This window comes from Sabethes cyaneus, chromosome 2 (assembly GCF_943734655.1).
Source record: "Sabethes cyaneus chromosome 2, idSabCyanKW18_F2, whole genome shotgun sequence".
NCBI lineage: Eukaryota > Metazoa > Arthropoda > Insecta > Diptera > Culicidae > Sabethes > Sabethes cyaneus.
In genome coordinates this window covers 245,700,552-245,726,373 of record NC_071354.1, presented here as the reverse complement: position 1 = coordinate 245,726,373, position 25,822 = coordinate 245,700,552, and the positions used below count along the sequence as shown (strand labels likewise).

General features: G+C 39.7%; 1 protein-coding gene across 1 annotated transcript in view; it reads right to left on the bottom strand.

Annotated features, from left to right (window-relative positions):
* The window catches only part of LOC128733676 (uncharacterized), a 106,714-nt gene that overhangs the window by 71,584 nt on the left and 9,308 nt on the right, over positions 1-25,822 (bottom strand). Inside the window, exon 2 of the mRNA XM_053827428.1 lies at positions 1,851-2,071. The gene's annotated coding sequence lies outside the window, so the exon portion shown is untranslated. The remainder of the gene's footprint in view (positions 1-1,850; positions 2,072-25,822) is intronic.

The window sequence follows — 25,822 nt, the reverse complement described above, 5'->3', positions numbered from 1 at the left end:
AACAATTTTCTGTTTACATATTGTAAAGACAAATTGACAACAAAGACTAAATTAATTGCACTAAAAATTGCATTTCATTCATCAGGTTGAGCTACGCAATTTTCGATTTATTGCTCCATTCAAAGTGTCATTGTTTCGCAATCTCAGCCACCCAATCAATGTTTAATAACTGCTGTCCGGTAGATTTGCCATAAATTTGACATCTATCTTTATATTCTAAACAACACTCGGACAAACGCTGAACGCTACTGCTGCAGTGTTCAACGCGACAAACCTCTTTCGCCACGGATTAAACTGCTCTCCTCATCGCAACGCTCGCCAAACGGTGCTGCATTTAATATACGACAATGAAGAAACAACTCAAATCGCTAATTTCCGTTTGCCTGCCTGTGCTATTTGCTCGGTTCAGCCCATATTGGCGTATGTGGTAGCTCCCCATCAAACAGAAGGAGAATTGTTATAATTTTAATCAATGGCTCACATAAAGCGAGAACCACGCTTGCCGATCATCATTCAAGCCGGTCGCTGGCTGGCTCGCTGGCTGGCCCCTAGCCAGTGACACTGTTGAACAGCAGCATCGGGGCTGTGACATTTAGTAGAGCTTGAGCTTCTTAGCATGAATAGAGCAGTAACAGCAGTGGCAGCCTGCAGCAGAACAGGATTTGTGGAAATGTGACCCGCAGTCTGCTGTCTCTCTCGGAAGCAAAGGGTGGTGATAATGATAATAACGGATGATTGCACACCTTAGCTTATCCCGCGGGCACTACAGTTGGGGTCCGTTAGAGATTGACTTGACGCGAGCGAAACAGAAGCCTTCCCGCGGGACTTTGGTAGCTCCCGGTTTGACTGCTCGGCGATAATAGAATTTAATGATGATAAAGGGTAATTACTGTTAGAGCACGGAATGACTATCATCACGACGAGATTTTATTAATTTTATATAGAACGTGTGTGCTAGTGTTGGAAACGATTATCTGTTCGCAAGCTGACTGCTGGATGTTTGAACGAATTTAAATTAATTTTGCACTTCTTGCGCTGTGGCAAACGCTTATGACAGTCATTGAGGAACGACTCTGTCTTACAGAATAAATGATTACGTCAAATTACCGACACAGATGAGAGCAATTCTAGCAAGATGAAATTAAGATATCCGCTGTGGATGAGAAATGTTCTGCTGGGAAAGAAGCGCAGACCAGACTAGCCCGAGTTCCGGTTGAAGTTGGCCAATTTGTTAGGATACTAACGGTACCTTCGAATAGACGAGAGTCACGTTCGCTCGATTCGCAATTGCCTTTGCTTGACTTAACCCTTGAACTATCTGGATAAACTTTCTCCCTGGCAATCGAGAGGAAGAGATTTATCTATTTTTAGCGTTCTGCGGGAACATTCTTGGTGCTTACTGGAGGCGTGCATTAGCTAAAGAACTGCACCGCATCCATCTTTCGCCGTTCTGCTGCAGCAACTCGTTGGGCGAGAAAGGTAAATACTGATAATAAATTGTGTAATTTAATCGCCAGACTTTATCGGTTTTATTTCTATTCCATCTCCCTGTTCGTAAGTTGTAGGCACGGAACTGGCCTAGCCTAGCTAGATGCAGCGCAGCGCACCGGCAGATGCGCTGCATGCTGCAGCCGAAGGAAGTTGTCAGAGAATATGAAAAGTTGTTTTCCTTCTGCGAGAAAACAAATTGGCGACCGGCCAGTTAAGAAGCTCAAACCCAATGGATAAGAATTTGCTATTTTTATACGTTTTTTTCCGCTGTTGGTTGCCACGCCGCACTTTGCGAGCGCCCCGGCGCGCCTCGGCGCGGGATGGAAATCAAAGTTTCTTTATTGCAAACTATAACTTACCATAAGTGCTCGGGCTCGATCGAGATCGATGGCGATGCAGGCAGGCAGGTTGTTCTACCTAACGGTGAATGGCTGGACTGCGCTGGCTGGCGTTATAGAACAAAAAACTTGGCGCAATCGATCCTGTGGGTGATTTAGCGGTAGTACGTCGAACAGGTAATCGATCCGAACGAGGGACTGAGACTTTCAGTTCGCTCCAGAGGGCTGTCACGAAAGACGATCTGTTTGGGTAGGAAAACGGAAAGAGAAATTTCGATTTACTACTGCTGTTCTTTATTGTAAAATACCAAAAAAGTGAGAAAAACCCGCGTGTAAACCCATCGGTTCATGTAAGATGATGAAAAAATGTTTAGCAAAAATATTGGTTTTAAGCAATAATTAAGCAAACTCAAACAAATTAGTCAACAAAGGTAAAACCAATGGCGTGCCCAGGCTGAAGTATCAATGCAACAGACACAGACAAAATTATTATTGTGTAACCAGAAAGTCGAAAAGATTTAATTTGTTTCTCCGGTATTTTTGCGATCATTTTTAAATCCGATTTGAAGTAAAGTTTGAAGAGTTGTTTTAAATCCATTTTATATTCCTATTTTAAGTCCAAATGTCCATTTTGATGTCCGATTTCGGTTTCACTGCCCAGTTTCGAATAAAATTAATTTTAAGTTCAATTTCATGTCTAATTTGTAGCAAACTTTCGTGTTAAATTCCATGTCCAATTCGAAGACCAATTTATAGCCCAATTGAAGTCTAATCTCGATTCATTTTTAACAATAATTTCAAGTTGAAATTTATGACCAATTAATATCCAATTTCACGCCCAAATCAAATCCGGCGTCTTTCAGTGTATTCAGTTCAAATTGAAGAAAGTGTCGGTTTGAAAGTTTTACAAGCAAAGTTTAATTTCAATTTTATGTTCAATTCAATTCAATTTCAATTTTAGCCCAATTTCAAGTTTAATTTGAGGTATACACCTCAGGTCTAACGTCAAATAAGATTTCAAGTCTAATTTAAGTCCAATTTCTAATCTGGTTTCAAATCCATTTTCCAGGTTAAATTGAAGTAAAATTTTAAGCAGAAATTAATTTAAATTCAAGTCTAATTTCGAGTCTGCAGTGATGCGAGGTTTTTGCTGAAGAAAAATTAGTAGTTTGGTTTTCTATTTTTGTAACAGAAGGAAGGTTTGTAATTTTTGTGTCGTACCAAGAAAGAGGTAAAATTTAATCAAATTTTAATACAAGTTTTTGGTTAAAATGAAAGTTTATCCGACATTTGTGCTTCATTTAAAGGTTTGTTAGCATAAACTTTTTGCTAGTTTTGCTGAAAAGTGTTTATTTATTTCGATGTTCGCTGTTTTTTGATATGTATGATGTTCTATGTAACTGAAGAAATTGAATACTCTTTTGAATCAAATACATTTCAAATCTACTCTCGACGTTTGTCATTCGGCTTTTGTCTCTGTTTTACGTATTTCATCTTTCATTTTTATATGTTTTTTTATATGTTTCATTTTTCGTCGGCTAGTTTTTTATTTTTTTTTTTGCTGCCTTTTGCAGTCGTCTTCTTGTTGTTTTTTGTTATTTGTTATTTATCGTCTTTTGTGGCGTTTTTGGTTTGATTGAGTCGCGGTTGTCATGTGCAGCCTTTTTGCCATTTTTTATCGCAGTTTTGGTGTCTTTCTATTATCTCTTCAGTGCTGTTTCTGCATCTATTCATAGTCTTTTCGTCGTATTGTACTATTTTTTTGCTTTTTCTTGCGCATTTTGGAGTTTTCGGCGTCTTTTCACCGTATTTTTGTCAAATTTCGTCGTTTTGTCATCGCCTTTTCGCCTACTGACCTTACACCTTCGTCATTATTCCGTTTTCTTTTTGTTGTCTGTCTGGTTGTCGTCTTTTTGGCGTCTATTTGCTGTTTTATCGTCTCGTCGTATTTTTGCCATCTTATCGTTGCCTTTTCGGCGCCTTTTCACCATCTTTTTGACTCTTTGTTGCCCTTTCTGCGTATTTGACGTCTTTCTGTCGTATTTTTACTTTATTTTCATACTCTTTTTACCATCTTTTCATAGTATTTTCTTTGGTTTTTGACGCCTGTTTAAAATTTTTCTTGTTTGTGTTCAGCAGCTTATTGCCGCATTTTGGTTACTTTTTTGACGTCTGTCCATTTCATTTTAAGTGTCTTTTTGTCATGGTTTCATCGTATTTGGTTTCATTTTCGCATCGTATCGCTATTATCGTCGTATTTTAGTCGCCTTTTTTCGTCTTCTCGTCAAAATTTCATCGTATTTTTGACATATTTTTATAACTTTTCCGTCATCTTTTCGTCACATTCTTCATTATCTTTTCTATGTATATTTAAACATCAAATTTCCTGGACATGGACACGCAATTTTACTTAAAATTAAAATTGCCATTTTTCGTCTTATTCTCTTACATGTTTTACCACTTTTTTGATCCGATTTTATTTTCCAGTCCTATTTTCTAATGTTTTGTTCTCACTCTCCATCCGTTTTTCCTATTACTTCCTTCTCTCGTTTTCCTTTTTTCTCCCGTGTTTTCATTTTTATTGTTCCGTTTTTCTTCGTTTTTTTCTTCATTTATTCTTTTTAAGTCCTATATTTCCTCATGCTTTTCACTCTTTTTTTGAAATTTTCTGCCCGTTTTCAGTCTTTTCTCTTTTCCCCTTTTTTTCTTTTCCCGTTTTCCTTATTCATTTTTTAACGATTCTTTCCCGATTTTTGTCTTTATCTGTGTCATATTCACATTTTTGATGCCCTGTTCTTCCGTCTTTACAGTCTTTTCATTCCACAAACCTTTTTTCCATTTGCTTTCCGGTTTTATTTTTTATCTCTCGTTTCTTCTTTTGTTCAGTTGCCTGTTTTTTCATTTTTCTGTCCTATTTTCCCATTTTTTGTCCCAAAAGCAAAGCCTTGGGCTCAAACGTCTTTCTAAGAGTTGACCCTTCTTTATCGACAGACTTCACTGTCGGCTATTAGAGATAACAGATATAATAGAGATGTCCGCCTAGTTAGCATCGGGGTACAACGTACCCCGATTGCTGTCGTATGTTCGAATCTCGACAGGACGGTGCCGATATAGAGTCAATTGAATCTCTGCATTGGTCCCGTAATTTTCCTGTACTCTAATAATCGGCTGCGAAGTCTGTCGAAAGAAGGGTCAAGTTCTTGAAGACGTTTATGCCCATGACTTTGCTTTTAGATATAATAAGATTTCTGTCCCACATTTTGCCTTTGTCTTTTATTTGTTTTTGTCGTTTCCTCTATCGGTTTTCCTGTATTATCTTTAATTATTCTTTTGTCTTTCGATTTCTCTTGTTTTTTGTTCCGCATCTCCATTCTTGTCTCGTTTTCTCACTCGTTTTTCATCTTTCATCTGCCCGGCGCTTACTCTTTCTCTGTACCTTTTCTATTCTTTTCCAGTTTTTTGCCCCTTTCCTGAGTCCTCTATAATTTATCTATTTCGTTGTTTTATCTTTCTTCTTGCTTTTTCCTCTTTCAGACGGTTTTCTCTTCTTTTCCTGTCTCGTTTTTCGTCATTTTTGACTCCCTTTCGATTTTGCTTCGGTCCCGGTTTACGACTTTTTTCGCTGTTTAATTTTCTTTTTGTTTTGTTTTTTCGCTCGTCTATTCCGTTCTTCTCCTTATTATGTCCTGCTTTTTCTCCCTCCCTTTATTTCTTTTGTTTTCCTTTGTCTTTTCTCGCTTCTCCATACTCCTGCTCCCGTATTTTCTCTTTATATTTTCTTCCTTTTGCATCTCTTTTTTTTATCCAGCTAATCTTTATTTTCTATTCTATTTGTTTTCTTTCTCTTTCGTTTTTCATCTATCGAGTTCTTGTACGCTTTTTCTCCTTCTGTCTTATTTTTTGCAGCTTCTTTTTCTGGAGAGCAGCAATAGACGAACTTAAGATTTAGATGCACCGGTAATTCATCTGTGAATATGCTACGAAAATTTAACTACATTTTCAAAAGAAACAGTCTTTGTTTGGTTCATGGAAAAATGCATTTTTGAATTAGGAAAATTTTCAGGCTGGGAGAGGCAGTTAGAGTTAATAGGATTGTAGCATAAGCTCCGCAATGACCCTGCACTCTAACAGAGGTTTAGTAACGAAATGTAGCACCAACGCTTTGCGTTGCTTTTTAGATATTCAGGAAAACCTGGCTTTTTTGTCATAACTTAGGAACAACAAAAAATGTTTTCATCAAAAATTTTATCATTAAAGATTAGAAATTTTCCAGCAAAAAAATCCCATGTGACGTGTGAATTTCCGCCTTTTTATTGGAGTTTTCTACCATCACCATCACCAACTTCAAATTGGACTTAAAAATTCAATTCAATCTGTTTTTTAATTAGAGTTGAAATTAGACTTGAAATGGATATGAAATTGGACTTCAAATTATACTTGAAGTTGAACTTAAAATTGGACATGAAATTGAACTTAAATGTAGGTCAATTTAAATTTGAAGAGCTCAAAGTTGGACTTGAATTTGGACTTTCAATCCGAACTAAAATCATGCATGAAATAGTGGGCTTGAAGGGCACTTGAAGTGGTACCTGACTGGCACGTTGAAGTTGGATCTGGATCCGCACCTTAAATTACACACAAAATTTTACCCTCACACACATTATGCACTCAAATTGGAAATGGGAACTGCTATGGAATGTAGAATTAGGTTTGAAATCACACTTGGTGGTGGTTTTGATCACGAAACTTGCCGCAGCGACTGTCGGAAAGTCACCGCTTGTTTCAATCGCACAATCGAGTAGATAACAGTCTGTCTTCTCGGCGGTAAAAACAAAGGGCAGTCACTCAAATATAATATGGTCCCAGAGGAAGTGTGTGGTGCGCATACAGGGAATGATTGGATTGGGTGAATAAAACAAAATTAGCTATTAAAATGCCTAATATAACGGGCAGTAGTTGTAAAACTGAGTAAAACATTCGGGTACCAACCGAAAGAGCGTGGGTGCGAACCCTTATCGGTCATTGCACAGCCCGATATATGCTTAGTCTATTTTGAAATTTTCCAGTTTAATCACTCATTAATCACTCTTCGCATTAGACACTTGGATTTAAGTATGGATAAATTTGTACTTAAAGCAATACTTTAAATTAAACCTATATTCGAAATACAAATCAAACTAGAAGCTGGACTTTAAATTGACGTCGAAGTTAGACTTGAATTGAAACTTGAAATAAGACACGAAATTTTACTTAAAGTTGGACTTCATATTGAACTGCAAATTGGACTTAAGTTGGGACCAATTTGGTCCAGAAGTTTTATTACAAATTAGACTAGAGATTGGACTTCTAAACTTGAATCTATAATTGGACTTGAATTTCGACTTCAGATTGGACTATTAAACATGAAATCGTACATGTAAAGCGCTTTGAAATTGGCCTTGAAATAGGGGTTAAAATAGAACTGAAAATTTTACTTTAAACCATACTTGAATTGAACGTAAAATTTGACTAGAAATTATAGGAGTAGTGGCTTCGAATCCTGTTGTAATGCACCGATTACAGCTTGGTTCGATCCTTAAATCCCACAGCTTAGACAAAAAGGATCGGTACAAAAGTTTTTAAGCGTTGCTTCAATGATCATCCCTTACCTAATTTTCCGCTCTGTCCACTTCACGCCTTGTTTCCGTTCTATTTGGAACACTTTCAATGTCTTTGTTGTATTACTCTCTTCTACCGTCTGTCTTTGGTCGATTGTTAAAAACTACCGTAAAAAAATATTAATTATATGCATGACCTCATTCAAGGTTATACCTTTTTTGGACACAGTAACAATAAAAAAGAATCAGTGTTCGCAACTGGCCCTGCAATTATCCTGCACTCTAACAGCTGGCTGCAAAGTCTGTCGTATAAAAACAGAAGGTCAAGTTTCGATAACGGAATGTAGCACCTAGGCTTTGCTTTGCTTTAACAATAAAAAAATTTAAACAAAGTATTTTCTCTGTCATTTATTAGATTGTATTTTCCACCATGCATAGTAAACACTCATCACTGCACTGTTTGAGCTAAAAATATTATCCACAATTAGATTGGCTATTTTCAAATTATTCTACAGAATCACCAAAGGACCCAAAAAATTTGAAATCATTAACTTTTTAGCCCTTATGAACACTTTCAATGCGATAACTTCCTATCCAGTTCTACTCCACGATTTGACTAAAGCTTAGTTTAAGTTGTAAACATGAATTTTGGTTGATTGCTTCTTAGTGTTCATTATGTAACCTTGTGTTATAAATATCAGATAACTTTATAGTAGAATGAAAAAAAAAAGCCCAAAATAACCTCGACAAAACCCGGAAGAGTTTACCTGCCACACATCATGGGGCTGCCGGTCCCAACTAACGCATCATAAACTTTGTTGTGAGACCTTCAACGCACAGCGCCGCGCGCGTCAGCCACAAGTGCTTCGCTAAACGGCCGAAAAGCCTATCAAAGCTATCTGCCTGACACATAACCAATGTCATATGTCATGGTACGATACGGCGAACAACGGCCACGCTTCATTTAGACGAATATTCGGTTCTCATTAATGGGGTTTTGTTTATGTGTTTCGGACAACTTTTGGTAGTCGCAGCACGTTCATGCGCTAAGATAATTCCCCAAAAATTTTAAAAACCAACAAACACTGTGAACAACCGACAGTGGAAGCTTCCTCTTTCCTCGGAAAGATGCCGTAAAAGGATTGCATAACCGTTAGTTAGAGGTCGTATCCCATTCTGCCCGCAATACTTCCTGAAACAATTGCTAAGCGGCTTTACTAGTGAAGAGCGTGCTCTCGAGTTATAAATAAAATTTGCATAAATTAATGGCCGAGCCGAGTCAGTGGCTGCTGCTTTTCTCTTCCCAAACGCCTACCGGCCGGTGCGGCATGGGGCGGCACGGCAGCAGCCAACGACAATCGATGGCCGAGATGATGACTGCAAAGGAAAGAATCCGGCAGTCGCCGGCCGTCGTCGGTAGGCTGGCTGGCTGGCAGAAACGGTGGTGCTCTAAAAAATATGGAACACATAGATTCGTGCTGCGAGAGGCTTGATTCACGTTTCGTTCCCGGTTAGGATTTCGACCCGATGGCGATGACTGATAGTCGGTCCAGGTTCAGGTTGCACCAGGCCAGGCGGCAACCGGGAAAAAGAAGTTCAAGATCATGGATTAATTACGAACCGTTCTGGTTTCGCAACCGTCGATCTCACGAAGTGGGTGACTTATTTTGGAAGCTGGGATTGAGACTGATAAGAGGGCTTTGTGTGCCAAGCCAACCGGGTCTGTGTGGATGGCGCTGAACAAAGCGCAGGAAATATTCATTGCCAAATCCGCCGAAGTAATCAAATGGGACGGAACGAGGTACCGATAATCACATGAAGCGGGCGTGAAAGGCCGGCACCGGGAACCAATCGAAGCACTATCATTATGAAAGCCGTTCCCTTTCGGATCGGATCTTTTCTACTCGTGATGAAACAGTTGACGGGCGTGCGGTTGCCGAAACTGGTCAAGTAGAAAACAAAAAGAGCCAGCCAGCCAGCCCGTAGCGTAACCCATCACAGGGTATAATCGGTAGGCCGTGGTCAGTGGTAATGATAGGTTCTGCTGGCCGGTTCGGATATCTGATAGTACCCACCCGATCCTGTGCCAATGTTGCGCCGCAAAGCGACCATACTCGAAGCCATTGATGATTTTCTCTTTTTTCGAGCAATATCATGAATGCTTGCTTTTTGACTCCACTGATTGGGTTAGATTGGGTCGGAATAGACTGTCGTCCGAAGGGAGTTTTTTCTTTGTTTTGCTGCATTAATAAAGTTTGGCAATGAATGCGAGCAGGAAGACCATTGGGACTCATGCGTTGATTAAATTAGCTCAGGCATCCGAGGAAGATTCGATTAGTGTTAGGCTTATCAGTACGAATGAAAAAGATCCAGTTTAGTAAAATGATTGTTGCGATGAACGGCGAATTAAAGTATGAATAATTTATTCACAGCACGGGCGGCGGTGACCTAATTATTCGCTTAAGCGGTTCGACGCACATTTCGGCAGTCGCTTGTATTGATTTTTATTAATGTTGAATCAAACAACGAATGCGGTTTGCTCTCGACAGACAAACTCGGGGCTCGGTTACCGTATTTTCAATGCCTTGTTATAGCTCAACCGAAGCGTCCGACGACGTGTGGAAAACACTGGGCGGTAAAGTACTCACATCCATACGTCCGTCCGTCCGTCCGTCCGCCGACCGAAATGAGAACTGGATCAATGGCGCGGAATGGTCAAAATCGTCGAGCCGTTACTCTGCAGCGGAGAGTTGATGCCGCGCCGGCTAGGCAAGTTCATGTGTCAAGATCAATGAGACTTAGTGTCGAACTGCAATCCGTTCGGTTCGGTGCTCTATTTATGCAACACAAACAATGGCATTTATTGTACTGAATTTCGATTGTGCGTTGAGAATGTTGAGATTGAACTTTTTTTGCCATTTATATTGTTTACTTACCTTCAGCAGCGACACGTTAGGGGTCGTCTGTAAGAGTCAAAGAAGAGACGTTTGCTCTTGAAAGTTACCCGTCCCAAACTTTGCAGAGGAAATCGATGCGATATGATGTAGTCACCGTGAAAATTTTTATCGAACGATTAAAAAAAACAGTAGAAAAATTAAACATAAGTTTAGTGTATAAGTTTAACATAAGTAAGGGCAAATGTTTTGATCGAAGCAAAAATTAATTTTGCAATAAAACTCGTTCAGCTGGACAAACGATTCATCAGCGAGTTTTGTTTATTTTCTACTGGTGGTTGGAAGTAATTACCTGCGTATGCCAATATGGGTAATAAAACATTCCATGTTCAGAAACAGTCCCTACTCGCTACGGTGAGGGAGAGCTAAATCACCTCATATTTGGGAACCTGCTTAAACGGTGTTTAATTTCATCTTCAATCAAACCCTGAACGATGAAGTAAACAAAAAAAGAAACCGAATTGACCTTCTTCGTTTTGGCTGAAATTTTATACCCTTCTATAATATGACCAAGTATATTCATTTTACCCTCTGCTTTGGGTGTTGCGAAACAGTGCATTTGTATTCAAAAAGCAGACGGTATAATGCGTTTAATGAATTTTTGTTTTGCGAATTGTAAATAATTATACTATAAAACGCTAAAAAATTCGCTGATTAAATATGACTGTGTCGTTATGAGTCCTGTGCAAGACCATTTTCGGACAGATACCTGAATTTTACACCTCATTCGGTCGGTGCCTGGAAAAGTTCCAGGCTGACAAGTGACATTTGCCCAGAAATTTTCCGCACCGCGTGGTACAGATAATTTATCAAAAGGAGTCCCTCCGGAAGAAGTTGTCTCATTTAATTGCCATTTCTGTTTCGATTTGGCCTGCATTCTTTATTCAAATTCGATCAAACAGTGCACAATGGTAACAGTGGTACAATGCCAATGGCGTCACTGTGTTTCCGAAAGTGTCCCGACTAGCATTTTATTTTGTCCTACTAAACATTAAGAACACTTTTCCTAAATCCATTTTGATGCGTATTTTTCAAGCGATGCTTTTTCTACTTCAATTGTTAATTTATTTGTACACCCAATTCTTTTTTTGCACGGATTTTTTTTACACGGATTTTTTTTGCACGACTTTTTTTGCACGGTTTCTCGAAATAACACGGTTTTTCTAAAATTTCACCAACAACAGTTGTACACCCAATTCTTTTTTTACACGGATTCTAGTACGCGGATTTTTTTTTGCACGACTTTTTTTGCACGGTTTCTCGAAATAACACGGATTTTTTTTACACGGTTTTTCGAAATAACACGGTTTATTTTTGCACGGTTTTTTTTACACGGGACGCATCCCCCGTGTAAAAAAAGAATTGGGTGTACTCAAAATTCGCAGATTAATCTATCGGATCTGACATGTTGTTTCGGATAATAAGGCTTATGCAAATTTGAAAAAAAGTTTATGTCCTGTCTCAAAATATTGTTGAAGGGGGGGCAAGAAAAAAATAATAACATTACCTGACCTTCAAACCTTCAATAACTAAACAAAAGAGAAGAAACCAGCGTATATTTTTCCATATTATTAAAAATTTACCGTACCGTGCAAAATTAGGGTACGTACTTGGACAGGAGAGAGAGAGCTAACACATACATACTCTCATTTCTCTCTGAGCTCGTTTGTTGTTGAGCATAAGAGTCGAGAAAAAAATCCAAAATTTTAGTTGCCACCCGTTATACTGATCTGAAAGCAGCGTTCGATCGTATTGACCATAAACTCTCGCAACTTGGGGCATCTCAGAATTTCACGAAATGGTTCAGTTCCTATTTGAGCGGTCGAGTTCTACGTATGCAGCTCGACTCCTGTTTCTCTTTCCGGTTTGTTGTTTTATTGTTTTAACTTCAACTGATTAACTGTTGAACTGAAACTGATTTACCAACTGCTTGGGTGTTCTTCAAGGCAGCAACACGGGACCCCTCCTGTTTATGTTGTTTTTCAACAACATTGTTTCGCTGCTTCGACTTGGATGCAAACTGGTGAATAGTAATGATACGAAATTATTTTTGGTGATTGTGTCCGGCTGCAGAGGCTTTTGGATTTGTTTGTCGATTGGCACAGGAAAAACTGGCTTGTGCTCTGCATCCCAAAATGTCTAATAATGACTTTCCACCGCATCGCCAGTCAATCATCTACAAGTGTTGCGGTGAGAGATTTACCTTGGCGCGATCCAGCACATCCACCACCGTACCCTGATAGATGTCGTATTCTGGATCTCCAAACATTCAAACGTCTTACGCAAATTCCTATAATGCAAGATACAAAAGCTTTCTTGGTAATGGCCATTGACCCCACTTCGCCTTTTCAGGTTACACCCTTGCCTCCCAGATACATATACTTTTCTTATTGATCTAAATTTGCAAATTGTATAACAACAAAATACTCTTTCCTTATTTGGATCGCCCCTCGTTGTTAGAGAACACTCCCCTGTTGTCAATTCGCTACATCAAGAAATACATACGCAAAGTTTGGCAAAGAACCGTCCAGGTTTTTCGCAATTGTTTTCGTACCGGAAACTCCCATAATGTAAGAAACAAAGCTATGTTTTCTCTCCGGAAATCTCTATATCGAGAGAAAAACAAAGCATATTTAGATCTCCCTCTATGACAGCCCTTCCCCCTCGTTTTGTCAACTTTCTTATGACCATCACTTCATACCAAGAAATAGCAAAGCAAAGCAAAGCCTAGGTGCTACATTCCGTTATCGAAACTTGACCTTCTGCTTTTATACGCCAGATTTCGCTGTCAGCTGTTATACAGTACAGGACAATTGCAGGGCCAGTTGCTACGATCTTATTGCCTCCAACAGCCTCTCCTAACTGATATTCGAACATACGACGACTAGCTTATTAGACCAGCATCATATTTCGAGGCCAGCTGGGAGGCTATCAAGAAATACGTATGCTTAACTTGGTGGAGAACGATTCAGACGTTCCGGAGTTAAAGCGGAACATACATACACACATACACCTGTACAAACATTAGCAGATAGAGACACGGTTTCTTCGACAAAGTTGACAAAGCAATACTCCATCTCAGCAGTGATGCATTGTGCTACAGTCGCAACAAACGGTATGAACAGTTCGGTGCGTTGTCGTGCCGGCAATCATCAGTATCGTCTAGATTCAAAGACCTGACTGCTGAACTGTGCATCACCAGTCAGTCGTTTGCAGCCAGTTGAATATGCATGTCCTGGGCAATACTCTGTGCTAGGCGAATTAGGTTTTGCACAATGGCGACAGTGCAATGGCCCGTTTCTGCCCGTGACGTGAAACTATGAGTGCGCGAAAAAATATTGTTTTCTACGGGTTTATTTCTGGCATTTGTTCTTTCGGAATACGTATTTGTACGCCACCTTGGAATAGGTGAAATGTGGTGGCTGATGATATTAGACAATATACTACGATTAAAGGTGCGTTGGATGTTTTCCTTGTATTCTCTCTAACAGCGAAAAGATAGTAATGAATGTTGCAATTATTTATGGTATAGGATGCTTGCAGATTGCATACGTTTTGGGGTGCCGTTTGGCAGGAAAAGGGACCGCTACGTACAAACTATACGGGTTGGCAAGCGCAAGATTTAAAAATAAATGAATAATTTTATTTAGAACAGAAATTGAACCCTGTTTCATAAATACGACAAATACGGTATGGCCACGGCTCAATAGAAACATATAATCAAGATCATTGATAAATTATGTGATCTGGTACAATCATTGTTGAATGAAGTATATGGTTCGGTACGACCATAAATGAAATTAATGATTTGGTACGACAATAGATGATTTATATGGTTCGGTAAGATCATTGATAAGCAATTACAATTGGTATGTTTATTTTTGAATGAAGTAGGGTATGTTGCTGCTTCGTCGTAATTGCCTATTCCCGTCCTATCCAACACAAATTATTAAAAATATCAGCATTTTTATGACACATAATGCAAAACTACTTATTCCCTAATATTTTAGTTTGTTGTCTATCATACGCGATGAATCAAAGTTAGCTGAGATCTATTTAAATGCTTTTTACCATTAAAGAAGTCCTACCAGCCAAATTTCCTACCTTTTTTCGTGCGACGAAGAAGAAAATGCCGACAAATTTCCGTCATTCATTACTGAAAATAACTCAAGAAGCAAGGCATTGTCGTTATTCTGCAGCCAGGAAAGCTTGCCTGACCTGCAGAAATTTTGCAGAATAACATTTGTCATGCCGTCCTACACAAATACATGCGCGTTAGCTTCGTAAACGTTGTTGTGATTTTTAGTTCGGACGATGAAAAATTTTGATGGACGGATTTTTAAAACGGTACGACGAATTTGAGAAATGAAGTCAGTTTCGTAATTTCAATAATATGGTTTAATAATCGCTTTTCAGTGATTTCAAAGTTCACGGACCAGAAGGTAAGTGTGTTTTAGTCAAATCAGCACAAGAACTTTTGGAGTATTCATTAAATCCTTCCAACAAATGATGAAAATTAGAATGACTTTACTTACTAAAACGGGAATTAGAAGTAAACCCTACATGGTTCGGTACGACCATAGATGAATTAAATGCTTTGGTACGACTATTTCTAAGTTTCTTTGGAAGATCCTTATAAATTACATTTTTAAGCATAACTTTCGTTCGTTGCATTCTTTAAAAATATGTACATCGTTCTAGGAACTTATCGAAACACTCAAAACAACACATTTTTGCAGAAGACTGCAAATCTCTAGGACCATTTCTTGTAAAGTTACTGCATAGCTTAAGCCTCATTTTTTCTTAACTTTCCAAACCAATAGAGTAGAATGAGGCAAATGGAGACAGTTCAAGACAAATCCATTTTTATTTTATTTAAAGCGCCTATTAAATTAAAAACTGCATATTCACCAATTTAATAGATTTCACAGATTTCATAGATCAAACTTTGCTTGTAGTGTTGTGCTCTTTCTGGTTGTTGAAAGAGAAAACAGTATTCAGCATCATTCGGGAGCAGAACAAAGGGTTGAACAAAAAGCATTTGGTTACTGTGAGTCGCGGAACAAAAAGCAGTCGATTCATGATTAATATGAGCAAAAACGCGGTCATGACGTAAACTCTATTTTGGGGAGTGAGGAAGCGTCTGGTGCGAAGAATGACAAATTGGATGAACTAGAAAATTTCGATATATAGGCTAAAAATATACTGGGTCGTTCAATGGCACGTGGAACAAGTGGGTACCCGAATGTTTTACTAACTAAACTACTGCTGGACCCTTATATTAGACAGTCTAAAATCCAATTTTGTTTTATTCTCCCAGTTCTATCACTCCACGCCCATTTCTTTTCTAGAAATTTTCTAGTTCATCTAGTTTGTCATTCTTCGCACCAGGTACTTCCTCATCCCCCCCCCCCCCAATTGAATTTGGCGTTGATTTTTGGTTTATTTGAAAATAATCTTAATTCAAGAAAATATTCATTTCAGATCAAAATAAAACTGACGAAAGTGAATAGTCAAACGATTATAAAAAATTAAAGCTCCATTGCATCAACATAATCAGCGAAACGCTACCGTCTACCAAGGTCCGGGCATGCCAGCAGCGGCCGTAATGGAAGCAAATAGAAGTTACCGCAAGCTCGATTCTGAGCGAACCAGAGTGGAAGAGTGTTTTATTTCCTGACAGCATCCCACTGCACTGGTGGTGCTGGTAATGCTATGCTAGTGTCCTCGTAATAAATTGAATTTGCACACTTTGATATCAACTCGTCCCTCTGGATTGCATTGCAGGCCGGTTTGATATTTTTTTTGCACAAGCAGACTAGCGCTGTCGTCGGACGGAAGCGCTGTAAATCAGTGGCAGTAAAATTGCTTCCAGTTAACACGGGAATCATTTCAAGTACGCACAAAGGGAGCCGTAACGACTGCAAAACAAAAACAAAAACTACTAGTTTGTAGGCCACATCGTAGATAGTGAGCTAGTTCTGAGCTCACCAGATTGGCCGGTCCTTTCACGGATTTTACGGTCCTTTCACGGATCAGAGCAGCAACTAACCTTCGCCTGGTAAATGGGTCTGCAGAAGGACATGCAGTTTCACTCTCATCCTCTTACCCGAGAACGATCTAAAATAGGGCATAGTTTTCAGACCTGTCTGCGGAGAAAAATTCTGTACAATACCAATTACCGTCGCATTCATTCGTGCTAATCGCACTAAAAATCTCTACCGGATGAAAACCTTGGTCCGGAAAGTGAGTTTTTTGCCACTTTGCAATCTCATGCTCATGCGAAGTCATCTTCATTTATAACCGAGCTATTCGGGCCAGGCGTAATTATGATGTCGGAAAAAAAACTTTTACTTACTGAGATAAATCCCGGCAAGTTACAATAGAATGTCTAGCCTTGCACTATATCACCACCGCCGAAAAAAAGGCACTGACAAAAGCGAACTTATGCAGTGCGGTAATCCGGTTTGCCGCCAGGCGGTTTCCCTTATCCTCATTGTCGCACGAAAATTCTGACGTTGCGACAAATATACAAGCTCAAAGAAGTGTCAGGAAAACCATAGCTGCTTGCTCAACTATAGCCAGCAAGCCAGCGAACGGACGAGACAAAGTTAGCTTCTCTGCAGTCGGGTAAAGGACGAGTTTTTTTTAATTTTCTGTTCGCTGCTGTAAGGTCTCCTACGGAAGAAGAATTATAAATTACCGTCCAATTATGCCGTTCAACTATTGAGAAGTTTTGAGTACTTTTTAAAGTATGCTAGACGCGAACAGGTAAAGGACAGTGGCAAGGACAGTTCCCTTTGAATTGAAATGAACGTAAAACTAAGTGTTGCACAACTTAAATGAGGAGAATATTTTCAAGAAACTAACGTTTTTGAACATCCTGACAGCTGCCGTCTATGATAGATGATGTCGATCAGCGGATCAGATGAACCATCCTAACTAGTTTTTTATCACTATTTTATTCCCCTGTTCGACGTGTATTCGAACGCCATAAAAGTGCGACCGACTAAAAAGGCTGGAGACAAAGAAAAGTGCTCAAATATCTAGCGATAAGTATCTCTCTCTTGAACTGAAACACGTTGAAGCTTGGAGGAGTTTCGCGCACTTTACCTGGCCCCCACAGACGGACGGTGCAGTGTGGTTGGCATGTGTGGGCTACGGAACTTTTTCCAAGAAATCTCTTTCTCCTCGCCACTTTACAGGTTGAGTGAGTGGCACATCTCATCTTACTAGTAAAAGCTGATCAATTTTGCTTTAAATCAAATTCCATTAAGCACGCGGGACGGGTGTCTCCGGTGACGATGATGGAACCATTTATAGCTCCCTCCACTTAGCCGAAGTTGCCGGATGCTCTTCAGCGATGCTCCGATGTCGGTCGGTCGTTGGACTTTATCGTTTTCCCATCCTCGCGAGCACCGGCTGAGACCGAGGCCCGTCAATAGCGAAAAGGCTAATGATCCGGACAGGAAAGTTCTGAAAGCAAAGTACAGACGCAGCGGCCATTTATCGGTTCGCGTCTTTAGTTAATGTACGTCTTTCAACCGACAACCGATCTGAAAGGCCTGGACAGTCCGGACAAATGATAGCCTTTTTTCATAGCCGAGAACGATTGCACATTACAGCACAGATAAAGCGATGACAGTCATTTGCATACTATGCATTTCAATGAGTTACGTTGGTCAATTACGACGACGTGAAGGGTTCAAAGACTTTGCATTTCCATTGTGACGCAGTCATTCATGTCCGGCTTGAAAGAGGCAAAATATGGCTCGCACGGAACAGTTAAAATGAACTTTTTCAGCTCGAGTTCGAAAGGTGTTTTATTGTCGACTTGTAAGCAACTGCAACTGCAACTGACCCGCATCTCAGAAGCAATGAAACAGAAAATTGAACATAGAAACAAAAATTTCTGAACAAAGCTTTTGGCGGAAGCGTATTTTACCGAATAGCTGAACAATATCACGAAAACGTACAAAACTTCTACCATAGTACGCGGAGTTTGCGCGTTATGAATCTTTGGGGTTAAGGTAAATTAAAAACAAAATCAGATTTAGTATCCGAAGCCGATTCCGAACGTTTAAATGAACTCTATAAAATCTAATTGCAAATATATGAAATTTAATTTCAAATTTCGAAGAGAAATCTTGCAATCAATTTAATTAATGATTAAAATACAAATATTAAGGGATTTATCCTATATTTTACATAATTCATTCTAATATTTCCATTTAGGCAAAGTAAAATTTCTGCTATTGTTGGTCGAAGAGTTCTAGAATGTATGAAGTTACCGCGATAAGCAAGGAAATACAGGTAAACCTATCCAGGAGGAGTGCGAGAAGAGGTAAACTGAAGTGCTCAAGAAAGGTAGGAGCAAAATTTTAGTTAATTTTATAAATACAAAAGTCATTCGACCGTATTACGCAGTTAAACACATATATCTATGCTGGCTGCGGGGGTTGCGGGGTGCTTGAGGTAGCTGCTCTTTAGGGTTTGGCGACGGATTCACTTTTTTTAATTAAAGGTGGAGGAGCATTGGGTGAGAAAGAATGGTAGACTGGATGATATTGCGAAACTGCGATGTGGGGCCAAAAATATATTGCGTAATCCAGTTACTGAGTGGGACTCTAACCCATGCTCTCTCGGTTTGCGCCCAAGTGTTTTGACAATAAAACTATCAGTACACGACACCCGACACGGATTCCCGTTATAAATACTGCGCACTTGCTCTTTAGTATCGGGTGCGACTCTCTGGTTTAAAGCTTCTGTCGACTACCGCGAACGGCCATGTCATGCTTCATTCAAATTGCTTTGTAGACCTATCTTAGGACAGTGCAATAATGCGTCAGGGCAGCGGAAGATAAAATGTGTTCCATTGGTAGAACCCTGATAAGTCGATAACAACTGATGGTTCGAGATTGATCTTCCTATTGTTTCATTTGTGGTTGTTTGTGTTGGAAAATTTTAGGCGGGGTTGACGACATCTCTACTTTTTCATTCGATTTTTGGACGCTCCTCCCCCTACGCCAGGTACTACTCCCTCTACTACTCCCTCTTTTGTCTACTCCCAACGCTGATTTTTTTGTCAAGGAACGTGTGTGCCAAGTTTGATGAAGAATCGTCCAGGCGTTTCGGAGCCACCGCCCCCCCCCCCCCCTTTATCACGTAGCCAATTATGCATCTGTATGCTCTTTGAAAATACCCATAACGGAAAAGAAACAAAACCTCTTTGAATATATCCCTTCTCGGTTCCCTCCTTCCTAATTCCCCCTCCCATAACCCCCCGCTTTCTCTAGTGCTGATTCCCTTATGTCAACTAACATGTGTGCCAAATTTGGTAGAAAATGGTCAAGGCGTTCTGGAGTTATGGCGGAACATATAAACTTACAAACTCACGCTCACTTTTATATATATACCAAGAAAAATGGATTTCTGTCTGTCTGTCTGCCGGGATGTTCCTTATAGAATTGAAAACTACTGAACCAATCGGCGTGAAAATTTGCATGTAGAGGTTTTTGAGGCCAGGCAAGGTTCTTATGATGGTTAGAGACCCCTCCCCCCACTAAGAAGGGGGGGGGGGCTCCCATGCAAATGAAACACCAATTTCTGCATAACTCGAGAACTGTTTTGTGGGTGGATGTTTTTGGAGACAAGAATTTTTTCTATGGTGAATTGAGACCCCTCCTCTCTTTAGAAGGGGAATTATGACTTCTCTCCCCTTTAAGAGGGGGGCTTCCATACAAATGAAATACAAATTTCCTCATAACTCGAGAACTAATCAAGCAAATAGAACCAAATTTGGCATGTGAAGATTTTTGGAGGCAAGAATTTTTTCTATGGTGAATTAGGACCTCTCCCCACTTTAGGAGGGGGGTGGCTCCTAAACATATAAAATACAAATTTTGCCATAACTCGAGAATTAATCAATCAAATGGAACCATATTTGGCCTGTGGGTGTTTTTGGAGACAAGAATTTTTTATATGATGAACTAGCTGACCCGACAAACTTCGTATTGCCACAAATTAAACTGTGTTGTACATAAATCGTGAATCTCGGATGACCTTTGCCACAATCTCGAGTTTTGCAAGTTTCTGAGGAGTTCATGGGTGTTTTAATATACAAATTTTCCTCACAGTAAAGTAGAAAACAACTCCCGCAACTTCTAGAGTTACGAGAAAATTTGCATTTCATTTGTATAGGAGCCCCCCCTCCTAAAGCAGGTAGAGGTTTCAATTCACCATAGAAAACATTCTTGTCTCCAAAAACACCCACATGTAAAATTTTGTTCCATTCGCTTGATTACTTCTCGCGTTATGCAGAAATTTGTGTTTCATTTGTATGGGAGCCCCCCTCTTAGTGGGGGGAGGGGTCTTTTGCCATCGAGAGAACCTTCCCTAGCACCAAAAACCTCTACATGCAAATTTTCACGCCGATCGGTTCAGTAGTTTTTGATTCTATAAGGAACATAGGGACAGACAGACAGAAATCCTTTTTTATAGGTATAGATTAGGACCCCTAGTTAGGGGGATCAAGAGGATTCCTCTTGACTTAAAATGGGAATTGGAATTGAAATGGAACATAAATAGTACCTAAATTGGACTTGTAATAGTACTTGGAAATGAACTTTAAATTAAGTTTAAAATTGAATTAAAAGAAATTAAACGTGAAAATGGATCTTAACCGAATTCATACTCAACTTCTTCTTTCAGGCTATAATTGGCTTCCAGAATAGCTTGGTTCGATCAGGGGATCCCCCGGATTGAGTAAAGAACCTTACCTAATTTTCCGTTCTTTACCCTTCACGTCTTGTCCTACTCCGTTTGGATACTATAAACACCTTTGTTTCACTATTTGGTTCAATGAAATTTATTTTCGATCCATAAAGTCGCTTTCTCTATCACATTCACAATTGAATCCATTTTTAAATTGGACCTATTAAGAGCAAAATTAAGCTTTTAATGTACTGAACTATAGTTTGTTCCGTGAAAGTTACATACAATAAGCTACGGGCAGACAGTGCAACGGTCATAATAATTTACTTTAAGCGCAGATTCATTCACTATTATTATACTAACAATATTTTTTCGAAATCATATGAAAAATAAATCCCCCAGAAGAGTACAACTATTAGTTACATCAACGCCCTTTTCATTCGCCATCGCCATTAAACGCTCGTTAGAGTGCCTATAAACCGTGATCAGCATTATCACGAAGCCACGCTGAAAGGCGTGCAACAACTCTTCGTCGAGACCAATGAAATAACATATAAATACGTATAATAAAAAATCACCCCCTCACGGGCTAGGGCTGTGGCAAAACGTTTCGCAAAGCAAAGGTAATGCTAATAAATTTCACCCTCAATAATGGGGGGGCTTTTGCAAGCGACAATCGTCACATTAATGTCATCTTTTCTGCTAGTTTCGATGACTTAGTGGAGGACTCCGTCCGACGAAAGGAGCATTGCTTTCACACCCAGCAAACGGAGGAGGGGGCAAGTGACACGGGGTTCGCTCTCTTTCTCTCTCGGTCGCTTTTCGCCTCACTGGTGGTGACCTAAACTGGATCGGTTTCGGGCCGGAGAAGGCTCGCAGGTTGGTTGGGCTTGAGGGCAAATCAAATTGCATCATCGCGAGCAACACGGTCAACGCGTTGGTCTACGTCGCTGCGAGGACTTTCCAAGGGAAAGGGAATTCGCATTTGCTGTACCTACAATCTGATGGCCATTGCATCGGTCGTGACCGCAGGAGGTAGGTAATTTCAGCCACCCCGACACGGGCGATCGAAATTGCGTTGAGTGCAGAATTTGTAGAATTATGTAATCGCTGAAGTTCAGCTTTGACTAGACGAAGTTTACAAAGTTATCTTCTCCATCGGGTGAGGTGGTGATATTTATTCGTTATCATCGATCATTGTCAAACAAACATCAGTTTCGAACTCTTCCCAGCAGATTGAGAGAACAGCCACGCAGCGCAAAATGCGCCAAATCCGGGGGAAAACGTTAGCAAGTCGTAAATTTAAATAATTTACCGAACTCCTGCTGTGCGGACGTTAGGCTCGGCTCGTAGGCAAAGCATTTCTCCTGCGATGAGAGCTTTATCATGGGAAGAATCTATCGTTCAGAAAACAACATGACACTGATTGGATCAAGGGCACGGACTAGGCGTAGGGAAAGGGAACTGTAAAATTAATCAACTAGAACGCTTTCCCCTGTACGTACCAACTACACCTCTAACCACCGGAAAGCTACGACGAAGTTTCACTCACTGCTGAGCAAACCGGTGCATAACCGTCTGCTGGGACCGACCGACCGGCCAGACAGCAGACAGCCTAGCCGAAGGAGCAGAGATCGATATCAGCCAATCAAGCAGAACCTAACTAATTATGGTTTATTAATTAAGCAACTATCGAAACGGTATCTGTTCCGGTGCTTGTCTGCGGAGCGAAGGTTCCCGTAGGGCAAATAGATCGCCATCGTCATCATCAGTGTCATCGTCACCGTTGTTGTTGCTGCTGCTGTCGATGTGTTCGCACGGGGGCTGCCTTTCGGTCTGTTGTCCATCCATCCAGCCATCCATCCATCCGTCCATCTATCTGTCTGTTCGTCTGGTTCTTCGAATCAGCTGAATCAGCGAACCGCGCGATGCGATGTTGTGATGTTGTTGTTCGACTGGTGGCAGGGATCTGTGTTAATCTCCGAACGTGAGAAACGATTGATTTTCACGTCCACGTGAACAACGGCTATGATGTTTGGGATAATAACGAGTCGGTCGATCCCCATGCCCATTTCTCGGTGAAGATTCTCACAGGCCGTCAATTGATTGGGCCCCGACATGAGTCCTGTCACAATCGTTACCTAGGTAAGGTGTTAAGTCAGTTCGACTGATTCGGGAGAAATGCTACTTGAGTGGTTGGATTATTACTAGCGTGCACAGTTCTTCTAAATTGAAGATGGTACGAATATGTTCAAGTGCACTAACACTGAATCGAAATTAGAGCTACATTGTATCAATACAATTCATAAAACGAATCTATTGTGTATGTTACAAAATTTTTAGTACCCCATTTTCTGTCAAAATCTCTGCACGCTAGAGTGCAGATTATGTCATCCACCGGAACCGGATATACTTAACCGTTTGCGAGAGATAGAAAAAAAAACTACCATGTGCGTCCTCCACACCTAACCGTGCAATTATTTCGTCGGGCACGTTTGAAGTGGTAAAGCACCTGACTTTCGGGTGCGATGTCATTGCCCTCTTCCTGCAATTTAAAGAACCTATCCCTGGGCAAAACAGAAACCGCAGTAAAATTTACATCGCGTGCTGTTCCCCTATTAGCAGCAGCATCAGCGCTGCGGCGGCAGCGGCGACGCCCGCATGGGATGGGAGCGGAAGAAAACTCCACCCAACAAGAACGCAACGTGAGGAATATTCATAAACTTTGCTCGTTTTTCACCGACCGACCATCACGGTACGATTACATTTGTACTTCTGTATAACACCTAACAAATGTGTTTCTGCAACCCAATCGCTAATCGTCTAAATTGTGGCCGTAAAATATGACTAGATGAAAGTTATCACAATGATGCAATTTAGAATTATGACAACAGGAACTATTACTATTCATTGGTTACCATCACTAGCATGGCCAGACGTAAACTAAAAGTGGGGTCGTCCCGAAGAATGTTTTGGCCTGGCAAAAAGGGAGTAATCGTAGGATGACAAATCTATTATTACTCATCAAAAAATTACCAGCCGATTAGGTTATAGAAATTAGACTTGGAACTGGACTAGAAATAGAGCTGAAATTAGACTTGAAATCGAACTTGACATAGGGCATTTAATAAGACTTAAATTTAGACTCATTTAGATTTGAAGATTTACTTCAAATGGAACTTAAAAATGGATTTGAAATTGAACTTAAATATGGAAGAATTAAGACTGAAAGTTTTACTTGGAATTAGACATGAAATCAGACTAAAAATAGAATTTGATTTGAAATTGGACTTAAAATTTTATTTGAAAATGGAATTGAATTAGACTTGGAATTGGAGTGGGAATTAAAATTGAAATTGTGTTTCAAATTAAGATCGAAATTGGAACGAAACTTTAAATTGGAAGTGAAATTGTACTTGTAATTGCACATAAATTGGAAATAAATGGGACTTGAGATTAAACTTGGAATTATACGTAAAATAAAATTTGAAAACTGAATTCAAATTGTACTTGAAATTGGATTTTAAATCATTATTTGCATTTGACTTAAAATTGAACCTAAAATTGGAATTAAATTAGGTAGATTTTAAATTGGGCCGCGGATATGTAATTGAACTTGATTTGAATATGGTTTAAGTTGATCTTGAAATCTTGCTTCAAACCGGACATAGCCACGAAATTAGAGTTGAAGCTTTACTTAAAATTGACATTTTTCGTTTTATTCTTTAACACGTTTTACCTATTTTCTGTTTTGCCTCTTCTCTTTTCTTGTCCCGTCCGCTTTCGGCTCCGTTTTTTCTTTTTTGATGTACCGTTTTCTTGGTCTTTGCTCACATTCTTCATCTGTTTTTCCTCTTTTTCGAGTTTCCTGTTTTAATTTCGCTTTTCTTCGTTTCCTGTTCCAGTTTTTCTAATTGTCAGTCCCCCTTTTCCTGATACTTTTCACGATTTCGTTTCTAGTTTTCGTATTTTTCTGACTCTCTAAATCTGCTTTCCATCTCGTTGTTCGTCTTCGCATCAAAATTAGGGAAACGCATACCTCATTTTGATGCCCCGTTTTTCTCGATCTTTTTATTCTATATCCCTTTCCTCTTTTCTCTCCGGTTTTCTGTTTTCATCTCCCGTTGTCGTCTTTTTCTCTCCCGTTTTTCTTTGGTCCATTTTTCTCTTTTCTATTTCGTGTCTTATCTTTCTTATTTTATAGTTTTTAGTACCCTGCTTTTCTTTTCTCTTTTGATTTCTCTTGATATCTGTCTTCCCTCTAGTTTTCTTTTTTTTATTCTTTTTTTTGCAGACTATGTCCTCTTTCTCTGTTCCGTTCTTCCCGTACCGTTTTTCGCCGTTCTTCATCGCCTTTTCCTTCGATTTTCCCCTTGTTTTTCTTTTTCCTGTTTTACCGTTTTTGGTAATTTTTCTTCCGTTTTACCTCGTTTCCATGCCCGTTTTCCTGCCTCATTTTGTATGTTTTCGGTTTTCATCTTTTTTCTTTTTCAATTATTTTTATCTCTCTTTTCACCTCTTCCGTTCTATTTCTTATTATGCGCTGCTTTTTCTTTTTTGATTTTCATTTTTTTTTCTGTCTGGTTTCCATCCCTGTTATGTTGCTCATTTTTTGCTCTCGTTTCCCAATTTTTCAGCTCCCGTATTTTCTGTTTTTCTCTTTTCTTCCGTTTCTTATGGGGGTTTCCCCTTTTTACCCTGTTCTTTCTCTTTTTCTGTTTAGTTTTCT